This window comes from Diabrotica virgifera, chromosome 7 (assembly GCF_917563875.1).
Source record: "Diabrotica virgifera virgifera chromosome 7, PGI_DIABVI_V3a".
Lineage (NCBI taxonomy): Eukaryota > Metazoa > Arthropoda > Insecta > Coleoptera > Chrysomelidae > Diabrotica > Diabrotica virgifera.
In genome coordinates, this window is record NC_065449.1 from 65241312 (window position 1) to 65256657 (window position 15346).

At 29.7% G+C, this 15346-nt stretch overlaps 1 protein-coding gene across 1 annotated transcript in view; it reads left to right on the top strand.

The window, feature by feature from the left end:
- LOC114328804 (polycomb group protein Psc-like) overlaps nucleotides 1–15346 on the top strand; it is a 727697-nt gene that overhangs the window by 681340 nt on the left and 31011 nt on the right. The gene's annotated exons all lie outside the window — the stretch shown is intronic.

Consider the following 15346-nt stretch of genomic DNA (forward strand, 5'->3'; position numbering starts at 1 on the left):
AGCGTGCTTCGATCTAGACTTTTCTCGGCTTACGCCTTGCGGCTGGTGACTCATTGTTTTGCTACAGTATATTAAGTAGGTACATACTAGGAAAATAGTTCTCACATTTTTGTAGTATTTTAGCTTCTGGTTTTAAATGAGAAATTAAAAGCGGACATATTACTAAATCTATTATCAAGGTATCTACATACTTATTTGCATTGATATTTTCTATATTGATTCGGTGTAATAACTATTGCTTTTACTTCTTGAAAACATAACATAGTATATATAAAACATTCTTCTAAAAACGGAAACAAAAATGAATTCCAAATATGGCACAAGTTAAAGCTCTACGAGACACCATAAGGACAGCAGGGTTATGCGGAGATGTAAAATAGAGAAATAATGGAATGCCGAATCGATATTAAATGGTTTTTGGAAGCTTCAAATGAATAGAGGAATAAAGGAACAGCCTTTATATGTTTTTCAAATTTGAATTTGGTATCTGTTATTCACACAAAGTTATGATGTTATATGTATTCAGAAACGGTTAACGCTAGGAATCAAGGCGTCAAATCAAAAATAAGTAACCTCCCTTGAAATAAAAAATGTGCTTTTACATCATGAATTTTTGCCCTTATCATAATACTCTTTTGAAAAGGTGCTTTGTCTAGGAGAGACAACAATGTTTTTCTTCTGCATGTGGGTGTTTCTCACTGAGTTCTTGCTTCAACTTGTCAATAATGTACAGCAATATTTACTGTTGATAGTTTTACCTTTTTTTTTAAATAGTCAAATAAAATTAGGCCTTTACAATCTCAAAATACAGAGACCATAACCTTTCTGACCCATTGGGCTACTCTTGACCGTTCTCCTATAAATACCTATATATGGCCGTTATGAATTTTACGGAACCAAAATGTGACAGTGTAGTCTGAAGTGGTATTAGTCCATAATATTTATCCAGTTTTTCTTTTGTTTCCTTCGGCGTTTTATTTCTCAAATAATAACACTAGTCAACAAATAAACAAAACAAAGTTGATGTTATAATGGCTGTACCGGGAAGTTCAAAGCGTCTTGAATGCGAATTCAACCACTAAAATTTTCCACCACATATATATTTTGAGTTATAGAATGCATCAAATATTGCTGTTTATTATACAAATTATTATATACTATATATTCTGTATGTCCACATAAGTTCAGAACTATGTAGAAACAAAAACTATAGTAAGTCTTTTGTACACAAATTTTTTGCAAACGCTTTTTACCTTTTATACTCTATCACTTTCTCTCATGAGGAACCAACAGTAATCTCCCATCATTGTTGCATATCCCAATTTTCCCATAACACTATTTGGATATTTTGATTAACACAAAAACACATTATATCCTGCGTAGTAAACAACGAGGATAGCTCCTGGTTACGGTTCCTAAATATTATAAGTTGTACTGGCTAATGAATTTCATTGTTGTAATCTAGAACCTTAAGAGTTAAGCATGAGGTACTTTGAACAAGTGAAGGTCTCAAATTAAATCATGTAATTCGGCTTGTTGGATGAAATGAGGTGGCTTTTTCGTCGCTTTCGTGAAATTAAAAGAATCATTTCTTTCTGATACATCACATCATCGGGTTCATTTTTATCATCATACATTTCCAAATCTTCCTTTCAATTTGCCGGGGGTCCTGGAACTGGTAAATCTTCTCCATGAACAACCGGTTTTATTGCTGAGGTAATATCTGGATATTCAATTTTATGCTTGCTCTTCCTTGAAAACCCAGACACTTTTGTCATGCAGAAGTAATCTCTCTCTCTCTCGTTCCATCCCTCCCTGTGGAGTATTGGGCGCTTATGCGTTTCTTGGCCAAAAGTGTAAGATTGCTGTCTGGCCGGGACAGCACAATGCAGAAGTAATAGTTTTCTTCAAAGTGGTTTAGAACTATATATGTTTAAATGGATAGGTTTACTTATGGATTACCTTCGGTATATTCTTTGTTTAAATGTTAATGTGTTATTCGTAGACATTAGATATCTCACTGTTGCCAAATTATACACTTTTAGGAAAAACATTAATTTGATAACATCATGTTCCGATGTAGGTATTACAAATGACTGTTTTAAAAATTTTTTAGTAAAATAATCATAACTCAAAAATCATAATTCATTTTTTTTAATCATAACTCAAAAATCTTACGTGTTAGGAACTTTACCTTCATAATCGTATTCAGAGGACAAAAATTAACAAAAAACAGCATTTTGCATTCGCAAATTGGTTGTAAACGAGTGTAATGTTTAATGAGAGATCGAAAATCGTTTTTTCTTCATATGCGTCATTTTTCTAACCACGTCAATTTTATGCATCTTATTTATTTAGACTTTCTAGAAGCAAATTCTATTTTTGATATAATCGGTGCCCGAATGGGCCAAGTAGGTTACTTATCATACCACCAGATACCGTGTGTTTACTTTTAAATTAGATATAGGAGTACACCCAATACATGGCAACACTGCTTCCCCGCTTTCCACGCCCAAGTCGCGCGGATTTATTCAGTCATGCGTCAATTCTACAGTCTACAGTGGCAATACAACTAATTGTCATAAGCAACTTTGCCGATTTTAGCGCTTCTTTTACTCGCTTATCTCTAATCGAAAACTAAGCGTATGGTATAATTCCTTTACATGAAAACTTGATAACTAAACTTAAATATGTACATAAACCCTTCAGGCCTCAGGGTGTAAGCAGCTATTATTTTATGTCATGTGTGGTAAAACCACTTCGCACACAATTATATTGTCCAAATATATAAAATATTACAAAACAAAGTTGGTGTGGTTAGTGTCGATCATTTGTGTGAAATGTTTTGCTGATCATTAAATACTAGTTACAAATGGATACCGCCACAGGGACGGCCTAACTATTAAAATATAAAATTTAAAAAAAAATTTGTAAATTTTGTAAATTTAAAATAGTTTTGGTGCAACATAATAAAGATAATCCTTAAAACTATCTACAACATTCGTAAAACAGTTTTAGTATGTCATATATTATAAAATTAAAATTTTTATGAATATTTTTAGTTTTCCGATATGCAGGACTAAGATAGTATACTATTGTAACATGCACACGCCCATACACTATATGTATGCGCTTTCGCTATCACTCAGACTATTTCAAAAAGTTTTGTCCTCTCCAATCTTCTAAGTTGTCCAATAGGAAGGAGGATTGCCTCAATATTCTCTTGCCTATTAACTAGTCGCTCGTGACCTGTTTCTACCTTCTTGATGATTATATCCACATTTTTTATTCCTAGGTCTTTATGGAGGTCACTGTTTGCCATAAATAAAGGAGCATCTACAATGTTTATCAGTATTTTGTTCTGAAACATTTGTATGATTGTTATATTGCTTAGTCCAGCACACCCCTGGCGCTTAGTGGGTATTCATAGATTCATACAGGTCTCAATATTTGTTTGACGTGAGCCTTCCAGCGTAGTTTGGCATCTAATATACCTACCTAAATACTTCATTTCTGATTCTTCATTTTTGTGTTCATTTATGGATTTGGTTAACTGCTATTTGGGTCATGTTGGTCGCCTCTTTACTAATCATTCCTACTGCTTGGGTAGCCGTATCATCAGCAAATGTGGGACCTGTCTTGTCTTCAAGTACAGGTATATCACATAGGTATAGTAGGTATAGGACCGGACCCAACACACTGCCCTTGTGGAACACCTGCTCTAATTTCTTTAAGTGTGAAAACAGTCTGATGTGTCGGAATCAGATTTTTTGCTTCAATAATTGGTTTAATTCTCTTGAGGAGAAGTTTCTTAAACAGTCTGACGAAATGTCATAATATACTGGTTTAGGAATCATAATGATTTCGGCCATTTTCAATATCATTGGTAATTCTATATGGTCTTTTTCATGAGCATTTTTCAGTGCGTCATAAATGATAGAAAAAAAGGTAAGTCCATGATAATACACATTTATAGCATTTATTCTAACATGACATTTTAGTTAAATCTGACAGTTGTCACATTTTATTTGCAATTTGGCATAAAAACAAATCAATTGTGTTTATTGCATTTATAAAATGGTATTTTCTTTGATTTGTATAGTCTCATAAATTGTACACATTATATTCGTAGATATATTATACAGGGTGTAACAAAAATACAGGTCATAAATTTAATGACATATTCTGGGACCAAAAATAGTTCGATTGAACCTAACTTACCTTAGTACAAATGTGCACATAAAAAAAGTTACAGCCCTTTGAAGTTACAAAATGAAAATCTATTTTTTTCAATATATCGAAAAGTACCTATTAAAGATATTTTATTGAAAATAGACATGTGGTATTCTTATGGTAGTAACATCATAAGAAAAAATTTTAGTGAAATTTCGACACCCCATAAAAATTTTATGGGGGTTTTGTTCCTTGAAACCTCCCCAAACTTTTGTGTACGTTCCAATTTAATTATTATTGTTGTACCATTAGTTAAACACAATATTTTAAAAACTTTTTTGCCTCTCAGTACTTTTTCGAAAAGTCAGTTTTTATCGAGATATTTTGAATATTTGTCAAATTAACCACATACTTGTATATGGCTAAGTACGATTATGGAGACTTTGTAATAATTTGAAAATTTATTTATGATTTACATTTTTAAGTATATTTTGAACCATATTAAAAAAGAAGTAATATCTCGATAAAAAGTGCCTTCTCGAAAAAATCCAAAGAGGCAAAAAAGTTTTAGAAACACTGTTTAACTAATGGTACCGCAGTAATGGTTTAATTGGAACATACACAAACATTTGGGGGGTTTAAAGGAACAAAACCCCCATAAAATTTTTATGTAAACATATTAAAAAAGAAGCCGCAACTCGATAAAAACTGCCTTATCGAAAAAATACTAAGAGGCAAAAAAGTTTTAGAAATATTGAGTTTAACTAATGGTACCACAATAATAATTTAATTTAAACGTACACAAAAGTTTGGGGGGTTTAAGGGAACAAAACCCCCATAAAATGTTTATGGGGTGCACAAATTTCACTATAATTCTTTTTTAAGATGTTCCTGCCATAAGAATGCCACATGTCCATTTTCAATAAAAAATCTCTAATAGTTTTCGATATAATAGAAAAAATCGATTTTCATTTTGTAACTTCAAAGGGCTGTAACTTTTTTATGTGCATATTTGTACTAAGGTAAATTAGGTTCATTCGAACTATTTTTGGTCTCAGAATATGAGATTTAATTTATGACCTGTATTTTCGTTACATCCTCTATAATTCGTAAATAATATTTTTTTCGATTATAGCGCCATCTATTGACAACTAGAATAAATGTTATAAATGTCACCGATGAAATTTAATCACCGACGTGCGTTTTTTTCTGTCACATACAATTTAGTGCTTTAGAATGAAATCGAAAAACTGTGACGCATTGAAAGATACTCATGAGAAAAAGCATACAACATACAATCTGTATGAAGAGAGATTAAACATAAACATTATAAGACAATATGCAAATATCTAATACAATAAAATGGTAATTTGATACATCAAATCAATTCTTTTGATTTTTTTTTTCGATTATAGCGCCATCTATCGACAACTAGTATAAATGTTATAACTGTCTGTAATCACCGACGTGCCTTTTCTTCTGTCACATACCTACAATTTCATGCGTTAGAAAGAAATCGAAAAACTGTAACGCACTGAAAGATGCTCATGAGAAAAAGAATACATATTCGATTTAATCTGAATTCATCATTAATTAGGTTAGTTTGTTTTACGATAGCTCTGCGGGGAAGTTTTTTCAACATCTCACCCGTAATTATGTCATAGCCCGGAGCTTTCTCAGGTTGATATGTTCCTTTACAAACACTTCTTTTGGTGTATTTAGTCACTTTCCACATGTGTTTGAATAATGAGTAATAATATATAAACTACCCTTAGTAGACGGAACTTTTGCGTTAGAGAAATCAATAAAACAATAGTAAAGTGTTAAATAATAATTAACCTAGAATTTCTGATATAAAAAATGTTAAGCAACATACAACCGGACCTGTAACAAGAATAAAAATGCCCTGAGCTCGAAGTGGCCTTTCTATGAACGAGACATCGAGGTATAATAATGACTGGTGGCCCACATGTCAATAGCACGCCCTTGGTTTCCGGCTCTCATTATGTTAACCGAATGCATCTGCACAACCGACACGCTTCGTCTCTTTCTCTCACTCTACCCGTTTCTCTCTAATGAATTTTCGTCGTGAGCGAAGCAAGGGTTGAAAACTTGGATTTATTCGTTTTTAAGTGAGATGAATTAGTCATTGATGCCTCCTAAAGTGAATTAAAAAAGAAGATTTGTATTCATGATATGAAAAAACGTCTTTCCTTTGAATCAAAAATAAAGCAGGGGTGTTCTATTTTGTACACATGAATTGTGCTAAAAAAGATCAGAATCTCCTATAAAATTGTGTTTATTCTTTACATTACGATATACATCAAGAGCGTAGGCGCAAAATTTCGAGCCAATGCTTTTTAAATGCATTCATTTTATATGTGTTTGAAATACATTCATTCTTTTCGAATCCTGAAAAAACTAATAAATATTTTTGATAAATTTAAACCTAAACGCATAATGAAAGATTACATTATTACCGAGGACCGAAAGTCCCTTAGAATAAACAAAAAGTTTCTTTTGAATGATATATTTGAAATTAAAAATCACACTCAATGTTCTCTTCTTTTTCACCACTTTAACTTATTAAAATAAACATTATAGAAGTTTTCAGGGACTTTCGGCCCTCGGTAATAATGTAATTTTCCATTCTGCGTTTAAATTTTTCAAAAATATTTATTAGTTTTCTCAGGATTCGAAAAACATGAATGCATTTAAAACGCATTGGCTCGAAAGTTTACGCCTACAATATATATTTTTTGTCAATATGTTAACGTAAATAATAAACGTAATATCTGTAGGGTAGATAGAATAATTCATTTTTTAAGAAAAATCCACGAGGAAATTCAATTCATGTAGTTGACTGTATACCATAAATCACAAAAAAAATTAGTTAAATGCCTTTGTAAAAGGTATATTTATAAAAACCCCCCAAAAGAGCTACATCACAGAACGTTTTTGGAATATTAATTCCATCATCAGTGCTTATTACAGCTCAAAGTACATGCCTGAACCACCAAGATATGTGGGTAAAAATCCTTTCAATACCGGGTGTCCACTTATATTTTCCCCCATTTTAACTGCCTATAACTTCTAAACGGCTCAAGATAAAAATATGCGGTTTTCGCTGAAATCTTTTATTTTAGTAAAAGTTTTGTCTGAATGGATTGAATTTTTTATATATATCGCTTTCAAATATGAAAAAAATGGCGGATTTTTGAAAAAAACGTTGTTGAATTTTTTTTAATGGAACACCCAGTATATTTTTTTGTAAATTGAAAGAAAGGTCATTCACCTATCCAGCGATATAATGTTTTTCAAAATCGGTTGTCAAATCACTGAGTAATTAATTTTTAAAATGAGAGGTGCAACGTGGATATCACATACCTAAATAACATAACTAAGCAAATTGATATTATGTTATGTGATTTCCACATTGCATCGCTCATTTTAAAAATTAATTGCTCACTCATTTGACAACCGATTTTAAAAAATTTTATATCGCTGAATAGGTAAATGACCGTTTTTTCAAGTAAAAAAAATATACTGGGTGTTTTAATAAAAAAAGTCAACAACGTTTTTTTTCAAAAATCCGCCATTTTTTATTTAAAAGCGATATAAAAAATGGTCATTTACCTAAAAATTAAAAAAAAACGGTCATTTACCTATCCAGCGATATAAATTTTTTAAAAATAGGTTGTCAAATTAGTGAGCAATTAATTTTTAAAAAGAGAGAAGCAATGTGGAAATCACATAACATAATATCAATTTGGTTAGTTATGTTATTTAGGTATGTGATATCCACGTTGCACCTCTCATTTTAAAAATTAATTACTCAGTGATTTGACAACCGATTTTGAAAAACTTTATATCGCTGGATAGGTGAATGACCTTTCTTTCAATTTACAAAAAAATATACTGGGTGTTCCATTAAAAAAAAAGTCAACAATGATTTTTTCAAAAATCCGCCATTTTTTTTCGTATTTGAGAGCGATATAAAAAATTCAATCCATTCAGGCAAAACTTTTACTAAAATAAAACATTTCAGCGATAACCGCATAGTTCTATCTTGAACTGTTTAGAAGTTATAGGCAGTTAAAATGGAGGAAAATATAAGTGGACACCCGGTAATATAAAGTTATAAATTGTTTAGATTATGGTATTAAAATAGATGTGATGTTTAAAATATTCCTGGATTTAACTTCAGTCATCTCATGACTCTCCCCATGCGGTTTGCAATGTCCAGAGGATAGAACCTTACATAACAGACTTCAAGTCGCAACTCTGACAAGCTACCCAGATCTTTAACATTTAATAAAAACTTATGAATATTGGTTAAATATAATGAACTCAAATATTAACATGTTACTCAACCCAAGAGATTACATACATATATGAAATAAATGAATTTTAAAAGGAAAACTTGAACTTAAATTGAGACAAAAATTATAAAAACATTTCCCTTCAATTCCATTAAAGAGAAAACTGACATGACAGAACAGAGTGGCCAACTGACAAATGAAGTGTGGCACAGAAGCACAGAAAATTAATGTGTCTGTGATTAAATTAGCTTTGAATACGGGCAAGATAACGATAGGCTTTTATTTAAATAATAAAAAAAAACAACTATTTTTTGAAGAAAAAATACTAAAATAGAACAGAAAGTTAAAAAATTAATAAATTCAATAGAAATTAGAATAAAACAACTATTTAAATACACTCACCGGCACAAAATTCCGCCACCCAAATTTTTTTAAGTTTGACAATTTATAACTTTATTATTTGTGCTCCGATTTTCAAGATTCTTGCACCAGTTTGTAGCTACATGTATTGATATCATTTGCTATTATTCCGGTAACAAAAAAATTTTGCTTGCATGACATTATACAGGGGTGAATGAAAGCTATGTATTTTCTCTTAACTTTAAAAAATGCTATGGAAAAGTGGAATGGCTTATTTGGTTTCATAGTCCTGTCATATTATCCCGGAGGCATCACTAAAATTTTGTTTTTTGAATTATCCGAATATCTCTTTTCTTGTAAGAGCTGTACCATTTTTTGTAAATAAAAACACTGATTGACTCATAAAATAGAGCCCAGATCTCAATCCTATTGAGCATTTATGGGATGAATTAAATAAAGCTATTTGCCGTCATCCTAGACCTCCAGAAAATTTGGTACCGTTATGACCCTGGTAGAGGAATATCGGGCTATTCCCCAGGCAAGGATAATAGACCAAGGTAGAAAAATAAAAACGGGAAAAAAATCAATACAGGTATTTGAAGGTGCTAAATCGTAGAGAGGATATAGTTAATTAAAAATACATACAGAGGTACTCGTAAATCGACCTCATTTTTTTATAAAAAAATGCCAAAGTCAGAAAATATTGTTTTTTGCCTATAGCATTTTAGTATCATATTTACAGCAAAAGTGCTGTTATGAAAGTTGTGTATCATAAAAAAACGAATAATTTGAATTTTTACAAGTTAAAATCCATCAAGAATTAACCGAGATAATTGCAAAAAACCACGTTTTTTGCACTATTTTGGAAATGTTAATAACTTTTACTAAATAGGTCGTAAGGAACTTATTGTACCTTCATCATGAGGTAATTAAGTGCCTTTATTCGTTTACAAAATCTCAAGAAGATCTGTTTGTTAGTTTACAAGTTATGTTAAATGTTTATCCCAGAGATCGAATGTTTAAACAATCATTGTTGCCCAAAGAGTGTTTTCAGAGCTTTTTGGCAAGGTGCAAGGACTACTTAAAGACTCAAAGTACTAAGAAAGATAAAAAAATAATATATTTGTTTTTAAATGTTGTTAAACAAGTCGATAAAAAAATGGTAAGTTTTTTCCTTATAAACAATTAGAATATCTTTGCCATTTTTTCTGATAAATAATTATAATTGGTTGTGTCAAAAATCTGGTAAAAAAATGCACATTAAAATGAAAAAAATAACTTTCTAGGACTAATAATAGCCAAGTTATACTTTTTTTTTTGAAAAATCACATCTCTATTGTTTATAAATATTAAGAGTTGAAATTTTTACAGCATGGTAATAAATATCTATATTTTATATGACAATTGATAAGTACGAAATATCTTCTATTTAAAACGAGTAATAACCCTGTAAAGTCAAGTTACTCACGCTGACTGAGCTGGGACCTTGTGATATGGAAGAATGTCGGAGTTCAGTTTCTCTAGTCGAGATTTTGCTACAGAAAGTTCAATTTGGAGCGCTTGAAAAATTTTATAATATCTCAGCTTCCAGAGAACGTAGAGCCTTCAATTTTTTTTTTAAATTGGGGTAACTCGACGAAAGAATAACAACTAGCTAATTTTCATTGACCGGAAAAATCGGAAAATTCTGGAAAATGGATTTTTTTATTTAACATTCTATTTACAACGTTAACAGTAATATATTTTGATAAATATTTTCATAAAAGATTATAAATTTGTGAATAAATATTAAAATATAATTATAGTATGTATATATTTATTTATATACAGGGTTGTTCATTTTATTCGCCTCAGTGTCTCTACGGAAAACGACTTGATTTAAAAAAAATTCTTCATAGAAATATACAAAGCCATTAACCCTACAATCTAAAAATAATATGAATTATACAGGGTGCTTCAAAAAAGAGTGGTATGTCAAAGATATATTTTTTATGAAACACCCTATACCTGATGAAATTTTTGAATTTCTCAATTTGAAACAATATGCTAGCTGCTAGCTAGACTATACCTAAGTACAGGGTGTTTTAATTTATTTAAATTTTTAGAAAAATGTAAAATTTAAAAAAAAATAAATATTTACGAATCTAAGAATGGGTGACAATTTTTTCTTGGATCTTCATAATAGACTATTTAGCATATTTAAACAGATGTTTATTGTAACAAAATTTATAATTACTTAGTCGAATAAAATGTATTAGATGTTTAAGTTTATATTTTGTTTCAATATAATTTTAATAATTTAAAGTGAATCTGGCGAATTTACTTTCTTCTAAATATTTACAGTCAGATTAACTTGCCAATTTACTCAAAGAGTAAGTATTTTTTTGATAAATAAATAAAATAAGTCTTATTTGACGTTAGTAAAATGGAGATATGTCAGTTTATTGGCCGAATAACTTTAATCATAGAATAAACTACTATTCGTCGTTGGTGAAACCGGCCATTAATCGTACATTTTTAGATTTAAAAACTAATTGGAAACAAAAACATTCTCAAATTAAGAAAAAATGTATATGTATAGATTATAATTATTGAGCTTCGTTAATTCTACACAGTTTATGAACAGATTTATTAATTTCTTAAACATTATCCCTAATTTTTTTAAACAAATCTTCTTCAACTTAACTTTTGTCATCTATAATAACTGTCAAAAGGTTGCAGCATCTTTTTTCGTCAGTATCATCTTTGCAATTTATGCAAAGCTCGGTACAATTGATTTATTTTAAGAAATTATGGATAATGTGGAAGAAATTGATGAACCTGTACAAAAACTGTGTAGAATTAACGAAGATCAATAATTATTATAATCTATACATTTTTTTTTCAATTTGAGAACGTTTTTGTTTTCAATTAATTTTTAAACCTGAAATTGTACGATCATGTAATTATAAATTTTGTTACAATAAAAATCTGCTTAAATATGCTAAATAGTCTATTATGAAGATCCAAAAAAAATTTGTCACCGATTCTTAGATTCGTAAATACCTGTTTATTTTTTTCTCTAAAACATTACATTTTTTTAACTTGAAATAAATCAAAACACCCTGTATTTAGGTATAGTCTAGCTTATTGTTTAAGGGCAAATTAAAAAATTTCATCAGGTGTAGGGTGTTCCATAAAAAATATGTCTTTGATATACCACTCTTTTTTGAAGCACCCTGTATAATTTATATTATTTTTAAATTGTAGTGTTAATGGCCCTGTATATTTCTATGAAGAATTTTTTTTAAATCAATTCGTTTTCCATACCGACACCGAAGCGAATAAAATGAACAAGCCTGTATACATACTATAATTATATTTTAATATTTATTCACAAATTTATAATATTTTATGAAAATATTTATCAAAATATATTAGTGTTAACGTTGTAAATTAATGTTGAATAAAAAATACATTTTCCAGAATTTTCCGATTTTTTCGGCCAATGAAAATTAGCTAGTTGTTATTCTTTCGTCGAGTTACCCAAAAAAAAATTAAAGGCTCTACGTTCTCTGGAAGGTGAGATATTGTAAAATTTTTCAAGCGCTCCAAATTGAACTTTTTATAGCAAAATCTCAACGCGAGAAACTGGACTCCGACATTCTTCCATATCACACGGTCCCAGCTCAGTCAGCGTGAGTAACTTGACTTTAAAGGGTTATTACTCGTTTTAAATAGAAGACATTTCGTACTTATCAATTGTCATATAAAATATAGATATTTATTACCACGCTCCAAAAATTTCAACTCTTGATATTTATAAACAATAGAGATGTGATTTTTCAAAAAAAAAGTATAACTTGGCTATTATTGGTCCTAGAAAGTTTTTTTTTCATTTTAATGTACATTTTTTTACCAGCTTTTTGACACATCCAATTATAATTATTTATCAGAAAAAATGACAATGATATTCTAATTGTTTATAAGGAAAAAACTTACCATTTTTTTATCGACTTGTTTAACAACATTTAAAAAACAAATATATTATTTTTTTTTAACTTTCTTAGTACTTTGAGTCTTTAAGTAGTCATTGCACTTTGCCAAAAAGCTCTGAAAACACACTCCTTGGGCAACAATGATTGTTTAAACATTCGATGTCTGGGATAAACATTTAACATAACTTGTAAACTAACAAACAGATCTTCTTGAGATTTTGTAAACTATACTAAACTAATATTTTCTGACTTTGGTCTTTGTTTATAAAACAATGAGGTCGATTTACGAGTACCTCTGTATGTATTATTAATAAACTATATCCCCCTACGATTTAGCACCTTCAAATACCTGTATTGATTTTTACCCAGAAATCGCTCATATTTATTTTTCTACCCTGGTGTATTGTGGAAAAACACATACCTACTTTTTATGTGTTTTTGTAGATACACATTAAAACTAGTTTTGGCCCTATAATGAGGTATGTTTTTGTTTATGTTTTCAGTTTTGTTGAATGTTTTTGTTTTTAATTAATTTTTAAATCTAAAAATGTACGATTAAATAATTATGAATATTATTACAATAAATATCTGTTCCAATATGCTGAATAGTCTATTATAAAGATCCAAGAAAAAATTTGTCACCGATTCTTAGATTCGTAGATATTAATTTTTTTTTCTTAAACCTTACATTCTTATAAAAATCGAAATAAATCAAAACACCATGTATTTACGTGTAGGAAACACTTATAAAAATATAGCTTATTATTTAAGGAAAATTCAAAAATGGCTCACGAGTAGGGTGTTCCATAAGAGAAAATATAACTTTAATATACCCCTCTTTTTTGAAGCACCCTGTATAATTTTTATTAGTTTTAGATTGTAGTGTTAATTGCCCTGTAAATTGCTGTCAAGAATTTTTTTTAAATATCAAGTCGTTTTCCGTACAGAGACCGGGGCAAATACGATGAACCACCCTGTATATATAAAGATATATATACTATACATTTAATATTTATTTACAAATTTATAATATGTTATGAAAATTGAAATATATTAGTGTCAACGTTGTAAATGAATGTTGAATAAAAAAAGTCCATTTTCCAGAATTTCCCGATTTTTCCGGTGAATTGAAATTAGCTAGTCGTTATTATTTCGTCCAGTTACCCCAATTAAAAAAAAATGAAGGCTCTACGTTCTCTGGAAGCGGAGTTATTGTAAAATTTTTCACGTGCTCCAATTTGAACTTTCAATACCAAAATCTCGAAGCGCGAAAGCGGACTCAGAGATCCTTCCCCCATCACACGGTCCCAGTTAAGTCAGCTCGAGTACCTTTATTTTAAAGGGTTATTATTCATTTTAAATAGAAGATATACTGTAAGTTATTAATTGCAATGTAAAATATAGATGTCTATTATGATTTTTTGCGAATTTCGACTCTTAATATTTATAAACAATACAGATATGATTTTTCAAAAAAAAAAGTATAACTTGGGTATTATTAGTCATAGAAAGTTTATTTTTAGTTTTTAATGTGTGTTTTTTTACCACTTTTCTGATACAACTAATTATAATTATTTGTCGTGAAAAATAACAAAGTTATTCTAAATGTTTATAAGGAAAAAACTCGCTATTTATTAAACGACTTGTTTAAGAACATTTAAATAATAAATGTATCATTTTTTTTAATTTCTTAGTAGTTTGAGTCTTTAAAAACTCATTTCACTTTGCTAAAAAGCTCTGAAAATACTCCTTGGGCAACAATAAATGTTTAAACATTCAATGTTTTGGATAAACAATTAACGTAACTCGTAAACTAACAAAACGATCTTCTTGATACTTTGCACTCTAATAAAGGCACATAATATCCTCATAATTAAGGTACAATTTGTTCCTTAGGGCTTATTTAGTAAAAGTTATTAACACTTACAAAATAGTGCAAAAAATGTGGTTTTTTGTAATTATCTCGGTTAATTATTTATCAATTTTAACTAATCAAAATTAAAATTAATCGTTTTTTTATGATACACAACTTTCATAATACAACTTTTGCTGTAAACATGATACAAAAAATGCTACAGGCAAAAAACAATATTTTCTGACTTTAGCCTTTGTTTATAAAAAAACTGAGGTTGATTTGCGAGTACCTCTGTATGTATTTTTAGTTAACTATGTCCCCCCTACGATTTAGCACCTTCAAATACCTGTATTGATTTTTACCCTGAAATCGCTCATTTTTATTTATCTGCCCTGGCGTATAACACATCTTTAATCGATGCTAAACAGATTGCGAGCAGTCGTTGCTGCAAAAGGTGGACGTGCCCGCTATTGAATTGTTTTGTTTTGTTGTAAATTTTGTTTTGTTTTGTTAATTTTAGTACGTTTGATATTTTTAATTAAAAATAAACCTTCAAAGCAGTGTTTTTATTACTGCTCTTACAAGAAAAGAGATATTTGGATAATTAAAAAAACAAAACCTTAGTATGTAATACCTTCAGGATAATACAAAAGGAATAT